General features: G+C 34.4%; 1 long non-coding RNA gene across 1 annotated transcript; it reads left to right on the top strand.

Moving 5' to 3' along the window:
* The first annotated feature begins 10901 nt into the window (after window positions 1-10901).
* Window positions 10902-12086, top strand: LOC138132164 (uncharacterized). Its single transcript, XR_011160001.1, has 3 exons — window positions 10902-11369; window positions 11486-11557; window positions 11610-12086. It is a non-coding gene; the product is annotated as an uncharacterized lncRNA (long non-coding RNA).
* Window positions 12087-12123: the final 37 nt, after the last annotated feature.

Below are 12123 nucleotides of genomic sequence, written 5' to 3'. Positions count from 1 at the left end.
CGCTACATCCATTCCACATGTGTTCAATTGTCTGTCTCTCTCCTCATAAAACATTCTGCACCTTCTTTCCTCTCCTTCCATCCAATACCTGTTTTCTCTCTCCTCGTTCCCACATCTAAATCTCGCCATCATTTTTCTTTCTTTTGCACTCTCTCTCCTCAGATACTCCGGAATTTCCTGTATACACCTCTCATACTCCCTGTTGTGTCTGGATTCTTTGATTATTTCCCTTCTTTCTTGCTTGTCTGTGTCTTTATCCCTTTCACTCAGCTCTATATTCATCCATCTTTCTTTTGCTCTTAATCTTCACTGGCATACTCTTAGGATTCAGCTATTTCGGTGCATTTATTTGCATAACGCCAGAATTAAATAATGACAGGCCACGACACTTTTTTCAAGCTTTCAACATTTTTCAATATTACCATAAACAGATGTTTTACACACTAAAAATTGTTAAATATGTACAGCGTGATCAACAATGACTGACTCTGTTGGCAATGAAACAATTGAAAAGTACTGGTGTTTTTTGTCTCGTAATTCGCACTGACTGAATTTTTTAACTTGAGACGACATTAGAAACATTTTTGGTTATGCCGGTTATGTTTATGCTATTAAAAAAATGAACCTTTGATGGTAAATTTCAAATTTGCCAAATTTCATTGTTACCAACAGACTCAGTCATTCTTGATCACCCCATATAGTGCAGTATTTTTAACAATCGTAGATAAGTCACTATTACTAAACAACTGCTCTGAATGCTTGCTACAAAAATTCCGAGTTGCTCCACCTTTTTCGTTACTAATGAGCTCCTCTCAATGTGATGCAGTAGCTTTTTTCTATTTACAACTGGAATTGAAGAAACACTCTCATGTGAAAACCTCATCAAAGTACGAACAGCAAGTTTTTAGTTATAAATGTTCATGGGATAAACATATACAGTGAGCGGCAAAAGTATGGAATAAATTCATTAAAAATTAAACAAAATTTTTTTCAAAAAAATCTTTGGACAGGTCGATTTTAGTTTATAAAAATACATATTTTAATAGAAAATAAAATTTCAAGCAGTCATTTGTTTTCGAGTTATGACGTCATCGATAGTTTTTTTAAATAGAAACCCCCTATTTTTTTTTATTCTGATAGCCCTTTTAATTGTCTAAATGACAGTATAAAAATTTTGTTATCTTACATAAGGAAATTTTTGAGAAAAAAAATAATAAATTTGGAAAAAATAAATTTTATAATGAACAAAAACAAGTCAAAAAATCAAGTAGGTAAATCAGACAGTCAAATGTTACTGTCAATTTCATTCGTATGTGTTATTTGTTTTACAAAACGTTTTCGAAAATGACTCATTTAACAGAAACACACGTACTATGGCGGACAAAAAATTTTGAACGACTTGTTATTCCTTTGACATATAAATGTAAAACTGGCTTTATGGTCAACTAACCTCATTTTTTATTTTTGCCTTTCTTGTCATGTCACCAGTGACGGATTAGTCAATTATAGATTGACACAAAAATTTTGGTGTGCCTATGTCGGCTCACGAATGGTGAATATTAATATTAATCGTTTCGTCTTTGCCGTCGAAATTGCGAAAGTCGCTGCAGCCCCTAGGCTATCGAGTGGTGTAGAATGTAGATACGTACCTACCTAGTTCTTAGAGGTTTAGCATCAACACAAAATCAGGAATGTCTTCATCATAGATGAAACCAAATTTAGTTCTATTTACGTCAAGACAGAACGACCCAACAGGTTGTATTTTGGTACGCAAATATCAAAAAATTCAAAGTACAGATCAATCCACAATACTAACAAATTATAACATTTATTTATTAAACTTAAAATTAAAAGTTTAAAATAAAAAAATACTTTACAACTAAAACTGAAGAAGTCAATATTTGATCATTGCTCCATTTTGTTGTACAACCAAGAGCAATCTATTCCTCATGGACAGGCACAGATTTCGGTGATGGTTCGGGGGTGCCTCGTTCTGTTCCACAGAAGACACCCGCCTTCTTCCAGAAACTGGACGCCGAACCACCGTCCCAGTGTGTTCCCACTTCCGCATTTGCCCATACAACATACCCTCTGGTGAAGGGTTACTATTTTGGCTTTAGTAAATTCAGATACGGCTGGCATTGTATCACTAAATTATAAACTTGATAGACGTTTGCTTCAAACCGTCAATTTTTCGATTTAATTTATAAACGTCATAATAACAGTAAAGGGCAGCTTACATTGACATTTTTTGATATGCCAAATTTGATCGTTCAAAATTTTTTGTCCGCCATAGTACCTATAGAAATTTTCATTTTGATTGGATGCGATAGATAAAACTGAAACAGGGGGAATTTCTTCATAAACTTGCTTATTGTCAACAAGCTGGAGGATGGCAATTCGAACATTTAATTCCATAATTTGTACAGTTGCGGAATTAAAATTTCGGGCACTATTGTCAATGTCATGATATAAACTCTAAAACAACCTTTACGTTAATAACCTTATTTTTTACTCTTGTCATGTTTTTGTCTTTTTGGCATTCAAAAATTGTCATTTGTGGCATAATAACGGGTAGGCAACATATCAAAGCGATGATTTAATGTCAGTCATGATGACAGTAGAAGGTGCTTTACAGAGATTTTGTTGAAGTGACAGAAAAATAGTGCCCGAAATTTTAATTCCGCAACTGTACTTAGTAACACAGTTTTTGACTTGTTTTTTATCTCTGGGAATACTATTCTTATGTGTAAGTGTGTGTTTTAAGTTTGTTACACTTTATGTGCCTCAATGAGAAAATAGTTATTTACATAATTAGTGGGATAAAAGCAATATTACAGGACTCGAGTGTGAAGATTGCAGATGACGAGGGCGTTAGCCCGAGTTCATCTGTAACACACGAGTTTCCTGTAATATGCTTTAGCCCACGTGTTATGTACAACATTTTATCTACGGCTGCGAATTATTAATTTAAAAAATCAATTTTTTGCAAAAACGTCAAATTTGACATTTACAAAAATATATTTTGATAATTGTTAAATGTCAGTTTCAATCGTTTTAATTCAAAATCAAAGCAACAAGATTGAAACAATTTGCTCAATACCAGGACAACCAGCTAATTCTGTTTGTAAACAACGCGTTGTTTTAAATTTTTCATAATTGAGAACGGGTCGTTTACGTCTTGTCGCGGCTCTCGGAAGTGAAGTGACTTCGAAAAATGTACATTAGGGTTACCCCGACGTCAAGTGAGAAAAGTACCAGAACCTGGAATGGAAACGTGTGTGATCCTGTTTCGAGGACGACCTGGAGTGCAAGAGACGAGCGTCTCTGGAGGTGTCACTGCAGTTTGCGTCGTTTTTCCAGTTTTTCCAAAAGAGAGTAGTAGATGATTAAATTAAATGTGGAAGTGAGTCTTTTTGTGCCAAGCCCAGAGATTGAAGACCGAAACGAAGTAGATGCCGGCTACTGGGCGAACAAAATGCAAGGACTGTGTTATGTATTTACAATAAGTACCTAGCTTTTCTTTTGTATTGTTGTATTTCAATAAATTTCGTCTGTTTGCTTTTAAATAAAAATGCGTTACGTAATGAAACCAGTGCGGTAATGAACTACATTACGCAACTCAAATGACTGTAAATGAGTGTGGTAATAACGACTTATCCAAGCAGCCGTAGATAAAATACCTTAATCTTCCTTTACAACAAACAATGCTTATTAAATCATGCAAGAAGCCAATTGTTAAAGCTCGACTCTTTTAGATACGCGAGCTTTAAAGGAGAAATTCAATTTTGTCGCAAGAACGTCTAGCGATTTTGATCGTGCGGCGGCATGCTTTAACTGGCAGCAAAAATAGACTTTAGTTACAGCATTTTTCTTGCGATTGCATGATATCATGACACAAAGTGTTACTACATTGCAAATTAAAAATCAAATTAACTCGACCAATTAGAGTCATGTAACGGTTTAAAAGGGGTAAAACTGTAAACAGTAGTGATTAATCTAGTTCCGAAAAAAGTGAACAGATTGAAAAGTGGTGTCTGAACGAAGTCGCCTCTATCTTTGTGTGTGTGGGTTTAGTTCTATTTGCTTTATCGTGTCGTTGCAAAATATTAGCTATATCGCGCGCTATCGCCGGCCGCTCGTGCATTTTTACCGAGATACGGGAATCATTTGCATAAGGCTATAATAAATAAACGAAGTTATCTGGGTGCATGGAATATATGCATGGTCGGTTCAGATTACCTAGATTCGATAAGTGCAGCCACATATCGCCCCGCTGCCCACGGCCATTTTTAAAACAGCAACTCCGACTACAAGGGGCGGTCGAAATTTCTCCGCTCGTTCGTTCTCCGATCTTCTTCTTATCGCACTTGTAACGCCGTTGTCGATACATCTCCATAATAAATTTCGTATTTAATTTCGAATATAGACAGCGTGGACTGGGAGTATGACGAAAATGCAACGTTCACGTCCCTCCATGTTTTCACATTTTCCGACATGATACATTGTAAAGTGAAAATGCAGACTCCAATTTTCGATTTTGTGTCGATGTATATTCTGTATGCACCTCGTGCATTCTCAATTAAGAACATGTAGCGTTTGTTTTCCTATTTAAGCCTCCTGACCTCAAACGCACCTTGCATGAAAGATGCAAATTACCTCTATAGATTTTTATGTATTTTGCATAAAAATTTTAAAAAGAATCTAAATTACTTCTTGCGTTATTTGAAAATAATCTCTTTGATCGATTCTTGTGTTATTTCACGCACTCACAATTTATTAAACCAAATTACGTAAATAATTGTCGATTATACTGGATAAGTATAAATGAATTGCAAGCAGAACTGTTTGTTAGAACGTAGGTATCACAAGATCAGTGACATTGAAGCATTCTTAATAAGCACTATAATCTTTCACCTTTAGATGAAAAATTTCTAACTGAGGTGTCAGTTCGATGTTGTTATTTCGTTATTTGCCATTTATGGACTCAGGACTCAGTGTAGTACCATCAGTAGGCTTGTGTGACAACTACATAATGATAAAAAAATTCTATATTTAAAATACACAAATCACAAACATATTACTTTGACAGCAGTAATTTCAGTGATAATAAAGTGTAGGTAATCTTACTAGCACTCGTTCTTGTTGTTCTTTTACTTGTTTTCTAATAGTAGGTACAGTTGCGGCCCCTACAAACTCAGACACCGGCTTTTGACACATTCTGCCAAATTCAAAAAAATTGTAATGTGTACATTTGACTTTCATCCGGTATGGCAATGTCAGTGTCAGTTTTTTGTAAGTCAGAAGCGTGCACAATTTTTACAATGCCTCAATTAAACGAACTGCAAAAGTCAATAATTAGAACGTTGATAAAAACACGGTGCTTTTGGCAAAACGAAAAATTGAGGAAACTGGAATTATTAGAAGAAAACGACAACGTACGTATTTTGCTAATCTTACGAGATGATCTTAAAATGTCGTAAATTCTTTCAGAGCGGCAGAGAATATCAAACCCTGGCGAAGATACGCGTTTAGTTAATTTTCTAAGGGAGCACCCTTTTAGTACCGCAATAAGAGCGGTGGAACGGGAATATGTGTTATAGTGGAAGAACGATTGACAGCTTTAGTTTATAGAGATATTCTGAAGCAAGCACTGTTACCTTCAGTTCTACCCATTTTTGAAAATAATTTTGTATTCCAATAGGATAATTGCCCTATTCATACAGCGCATCTAATAATAGATTTTTTGCAAACTAATGAAGTAACCACATTAGACTGGCCAGCGAGAAGCCCAGACCTCAACCCCATCGAAAATATTTGGGGTATCATGGCCAAAGAAATTAATACTAAGATCTTGCCTCAAAATCGTCAAGAATTAATTCAAAGTATCTCGGATACATGGGAGCAAATATCTGTGGATTGTGTACAACGCACAGTTCTGTCAATGCCGAGGAGACTCCAAATGGTCATAGGTAGTAACGGTGATACAATAAAATATTAACTTTATTGTATTTGAATTGTTCAATTTTTCAAATTTCTTATTTTATACGCCACTGACTTTCTTTCAGTTGGGTGACATTTTATAAACTTCAATTTTAGGACCATGTTACACAGCCAACATTGTTTATTTGTCACACTGTCTGAGTTTGTAGGGGCCGCAACTGTACTATTCCGGACACGGAATCTTGGCCACGACTGACTTTTAACTGACAAATACAGTGTGATTGGAAAAGAATGAGGACAAGTTGAATTTGGCGCCTTAAAATATAGTGCGTTTCATGTTTTGTGTGTGGCAGTTTTGCTTCAAAAGAACATGGCTGTCAAGATTTATCCATAGGCGTCCGTCAACCCATTGTTTTGATTTGGAAAGCATCGGTGTGACTACGTTTTAGTTTTGTAAGTTTTGTTTCCTTTTCGTTATACGTTTACATTCTTATAATTAAAAACAGTTTTTATCAGAACAACTACTTGCTACTTATTAGGTGAGTTGGATAAAAGAAATTTATCAATTGATGACAGATTAGTGAGTAGAGATCGTTGGCCACCTCGTTCATCCAACTTGACTCCGTTAGATTTTTATCTGTTTGGCAGTTTAAAAACAAAGGTTTTTCGAAATAGAATTCACACATTAGAAGAGTTGCAAGCAGCCATTGTGGAAGAAATAAACAACATTGACCAGCACACCCTTCAACGAGTATTTCATAATATGAAAAAAATTGTGAATATGACTTGGCTTAATAATGGTGGGCACATCGACCAAGATTTGTAAAAGATTAATATTTAAATATGTAACAATAAATAATATTTAAATTCTCTCGTGTTCTTGTTACGACTTTACTGTTTTAATCTTCTAAAAACAAACAGCTATACATATTACATACATTTTATAAAATAAATTTATTAATTTAATATTTAATTTTAGGGGGGGTTTACCAGTTTCCAATTCCCCAATAGATACGCCCATGATCATGTCAGACTTTATTTTTGCTGTCATTACTTGTTACCAACATGATAAATTATTCACTAGGCGCCAAATTTAACTTGTCCTCATTCTTTTCCAATCACACTGTATGTGTGAACTGGCCTTTATGAATATAACTCAACTTTTCACTCGATAATGCCATTTCCTTACTTTTTTAATGTCACAAGAAAAACTCAAAGTGATTTTTAATAATTGTTATTTATTAATGACACTAATGACTGGTTTACATCATTTTTTTTAGAAATGTCTAAAAAATGTTGGCCAAGATTCCGTGTCCGGAATAGTATATTGTTATACGATTTGCACAAGACAGTCTATTGTCGAACTCGTCTTGTGCAACGAGTGTAGCATGCTATTTTTCTGCTTCGGCTTCATTATTTTAATTTTTTTAAATATAAAATTATTATCTAGTGACTTTTATTTTAATGGAATTGGGTTGGTATTGATGAAGCAATGTTATTTCATTAAAAATTCAATTTTAAATGCTCTCCCAGTTGTTACTTTTGAAATTTTGCTTTGGCACAGCTGATGTTTAAATCAAGACATTGGCGTGCTTCAAAGTCATTTTGGTATTTAAAGTTTATTAATTTTCTAAAATAAGGGAGTTGAAGCAGAGTAGATGTAGATGCAGGTAGATGAAATTTAAAATATACCTGCATTTTAAATCTTTCTCTGCAAACTTTCAACAGAAATACAGGGTGTCCCGCCTATGACTTTCAAGCCTAAAACAGATTTTTTATGAAATTTAAAATGCATATATGTTAGACGGTGAAGATTCGATTAGAATTTTTAACGCTTCTGGACCGATTCATAAATCACATATTTTATGAACGCAAATGAAAGAAAAAACCTCTGCATTTAATAACGGACGCCAAAAAAAGTTTCCATTAGTTATTATTACTTTTTTTAGAATGTCTATACCTACTTACCGTATTTTCGGCTATATTCGGCTCTACTCTGGAGTGTTCCCAAACGTTCTGGAGAACTACACAAGTTTTAAACAAAATAAAATTAATCAAAATCTTGTAGAGTATTTTGCGTGTTCTTGCTAGGAAATGAACGTACCGAAGTACGACAAGAAACTTTCAAGAAACATTTCCGGAATAGTCAATTCTAAATTATCTTATTGATGTAACTAACAAAGATGAAGATCAATCAAGACAAGTAAAGGACCAGAAATATAGTACGAATATGGCTTTGACTCCTTGAGTACTTTATAACTGCCCTCCCCCCTACCGCAAACCATAATAAAACTAATCCCGCTCAGATGTTGAGAATGGTTACTGGAGATGAAGTTCTTTTACAGTCTGTTGCGGTTGAGTGTTGTAGAAACTGGAAAAAGCTAATCGGGCAATTAAGCCATATTCGCACGGTTGATACCGAGTTGCGGTACTGGTCAGGGTTTCAGTTAATCCTTTGACCGAGTTGCGGTACAAGAAATCAGGTAGCTGCTCTGGGCCTAAACCTTTAATAAATAAATTTCAATACATATTTCTTTTTCAGGAGCAAATCACAATATTGAAGGTTTTATTGTTGCATAATAAGAAGTTTTCTTCTCGTATTGAATCCAAATATTTTTCAACTTCCACGGTACTCGTATGTACCGGGTGGGGCATCGTATACGCGTACGCGAGAAATCGCGACTTCTAATTAAATAAAATTGTCGAAATTTTTCAGACTTACCTGGCTATTAGTAAGGTACATTTAATAATTTTTTGATAATTTTTCACTTACAAACAAAGCCAAAAAAAATTAAAATGTAAATTTCAACCAAAAAGTCAAATTCTGAATTTTATACTAACCTACCCAGATTCACTTCCTATAATTATTTACGAAATCTACCGAAAAAAATACCAATTAGATTTTGAATTAAACGCAGTTTTACATTTCAACTTTCAAAATCATTTTTATTTATGACCTGCTACTTGTGCTGTCGTAAATTTAGGTGACAATGGAAACTGTAAATTTTATGGCAAAAAGGTTTAAAACGGTCGGCTATACCTTTGTTGGGAAATTATACCATTGTGCCGTAAATCACCCGTCTGGTTTACGTTTAAATAAAAAAGCGAATTATTTAGCTAACCAAGTCAAAATTTGTAATTGTGCCACCAGGGTTTGATGGGCTAGCTGATACAGATTCATTTAGTGTAAAAACTTTATAGGTAAATTAACAGTTAATTTCAGAAAACTAATAAAACTGTTACGGCCTTATTTATTAACAAAAAAAATTTTAAAAATTCTCAAAAATACCTTAATACCTTATCAATAATTAGTCAGGTATATAAAATTTCGCGAATTTTATTTAATTAGAATCGCGATTTCTCGCGTGCGCGTATACGATGCCCCACCCGGTACAAGAGGACAATTTCGGATATAACTGCAATCGTGTATTGCCGAATTGTTACTGATTCGTTTTATATCAGTCACAGTTAGCATTTGCATTACATTATTTTGAACACCTATCTCATAGTAAATACGTTTTCGAGGGTCCAAGAGTAAACGCATGTTTTCAGTGTCCAGCACCAACACACTTCTAAACTTGATCTGTTAACAGGATATTTTCTAAATTTGAAATTATCAACAAGGAGCAACGTCGTTAGGAATGCCATATTCACAATGAGTAATTTTTCAGGTTAAGAAAAAAACCAAACGATTTTTCAAATCCACCTTTAATTAGAACCTGGTTGGGTTCTCCCCCTTAATTACTTACACCTTTACCTGTACCTACCTCTGTACCGCAACCGGCGATGTCAAATTGCAGAGAGGATCGAAGGTTTTAAAATCGTAAGTACTAAATTGCAGCGCGCGGTTAGTTTGGGTCTTAATAACCTGATGTAAACTGCAGCGCTTATAATCTTAATAAGGGGTCGGCTTATCATTTAGAAATTTTCAGGTAGCACTGCACTTCTCAGTTCATTACGCAGATGTATCAAAGGTGTACATGATGCTCTTGAATCGATTCAAATTAAAACTAATCGAAATCAGGATTTTTTTCAGGTACATGACAAAAGAAAAACATTATAATTTTTTCTTGCCACAAAAATTTGAAATTTTTATCAACATTGTCAAAAATTTACGCGGACGGTACGTTTTCACACTGTACAATTTTTTTTTTAAAGAATTATTTACTGTTTACGGATATAAAAATGTACATTATGTGCCTCCTTCGTCTCGATTTTTCAAACTCTTTCTCGATTCTCTTATAATGCACTTCCTAACCTTATATCCCAATATACTATTAAAATCATTCTACTAAAAAATGAGGGTTTTTGAGATGTGTCACTTTTCTTGTGCACCAACGATATTTCTGTATTTCAATTTACGTATAAATAAATATAATTTACCTTCAAATGATTTCGAATAAAATTTTGTTTCCCGTTACTATTCTCTTTTCCGAAAATTGCAGACTTTGCAGAAGATCAATTAGTTACCTCCTTAAAAGTCGGAGGTAAGGGATACTTATTATTTATAATCGTTTACCTGTCCACTCCCTGGGGGGTAAAATGATAAGCGCTGCTATTTACTTATTTGGAAATCAGTACCTGCTTCCCCTAAAAGATTAAGACTTGACCGCCGCTGCAATTTGATACTGCCCTACCGCAACTCGGGAACAGATTAGCAACCTTTTCGGCAACGAGGTAACCCTACTGACCATTACCGCAACTCGGGTTTTCCCATTCGCACTAGTCATATACTTTGTTATCCCAACGATTTGAAGGGTATGATACCTATAAACAGTTGACAAATATCTTCTTATTTTGAAAATTGCAGCGTAAAATGCTATTAGTAATATTAAACCATTTTTATTTATGTTAAATATTTTCATTAAATTTTTACAAAAGTTGACCAATATTAAACTGGATCATAATGAACACAAAAAAATACGAACGTATAACTAAAAAATTTTGCTCAATTCGTACTTTTCTTTAAAACAGAGTAACATAGTCATTTCTCTATAACTGCACAGTTTCTTGATAACAGGCATCTTTTTTTTTTACAAATGTTGTAGGTATCGGGTGTTCATTTAATATTCTGGTAACATTACCTATGGAAATATTTTGTTTTTGTTAAGGCACGTCGTCGTTTGAACTTCCGGTTAGTAAAATTAGAGTAGAACTGTCACATTTTGACATTTCCGTTCAGAGACGTTTATTTTTTGCTGGTGTTCACGTTAGAGCAGAAAACGTTTTTGATTGAAAGTTATTTTCGCAATCGCAATGGTTTGAAAATGAATGGTTCATGGATCTACTCCGTACAAAACTGCTTAGAAGAGTTTATCGCCGAATTTCCCAATGTTATTGTTGACGGAAAACCTTCGAAGATAACCTGAGCCGGTGTGTAAAGTTGTTTGGTGAAACTGGAGGCGTTTACCAAAGAAAAACCACAGGTCGGCCGCTAAAAGACACTGCTGCAGGTATTGAAACTGCAAGGGAAATAATGCAAAATGCGCCCCACACTTCAATACGTCGGTTATCGCAACAAACTGAATCTTGTGTAGGAAAGTAGGAACGTGCCACAAATTGTTACGAAAAGATGTACAGTTGTATCCTTACTGTATGACAGTGGTAATTGAAGGTAATTTTAATGATTTCAAAATCAATTTTTTTAAATTAATTGCTGGTTTTAGGCAATATAAATGCAGCAAAGTATCGACAGAAAATTTTGGAACCATTTTTTGAGGAACTGCATGCTGATGAACTGCAGGAAGGATACTTTCAACAGGATGGAAAAATTAGAGGAAAAATTGAAGAAATTAATAACGCCCCGAACATGTTAGAAAATGTAATAAATGCATTAAAAATGCGAACATTAAAGTGTAGCGAAGAAGAAGGTAGACATTTCCAGCACCTGATTTAATAAATTGATTAATTTGTGCGTGAATTGTAATTGTGTTAATTTTTATCATAATTCGTGTCATGCTGTTATTTTATAGTGAGGTTATGTCGTATTTTAACGCTGCGACATCCGTTTTTCAAAACAACAGATTTCCATAGGTGATGCTACCAGAATATTAAATGAACACCCGATATATGGCATCGAAATAAGTGACCAAAAAAAAAAATTACTTTTTCTAACACTAATATCTTATACTGTGTCCATGGTGCATTTGAGCTCACACCTTATGTTTCCCATAAAATACG

Source organism: Tenebrio molitor, chromosome 5, assembly GCF_963966145.1.
Source record: "Tenebrio molitor chromosome 5, icTenMoli1.1, whole genome shotgun sequence".
In the NCBI taxonomy this organism is placed as follows: Eukaryota; Metazoa; Arthropoda; class Insecta; order Coleoptera; family Tenebrionidae; genus Tenebrio; species Tenebrio molitor.
This window is presented reverse-complemented; position numbering and strand designations above follow the sequence as displayed.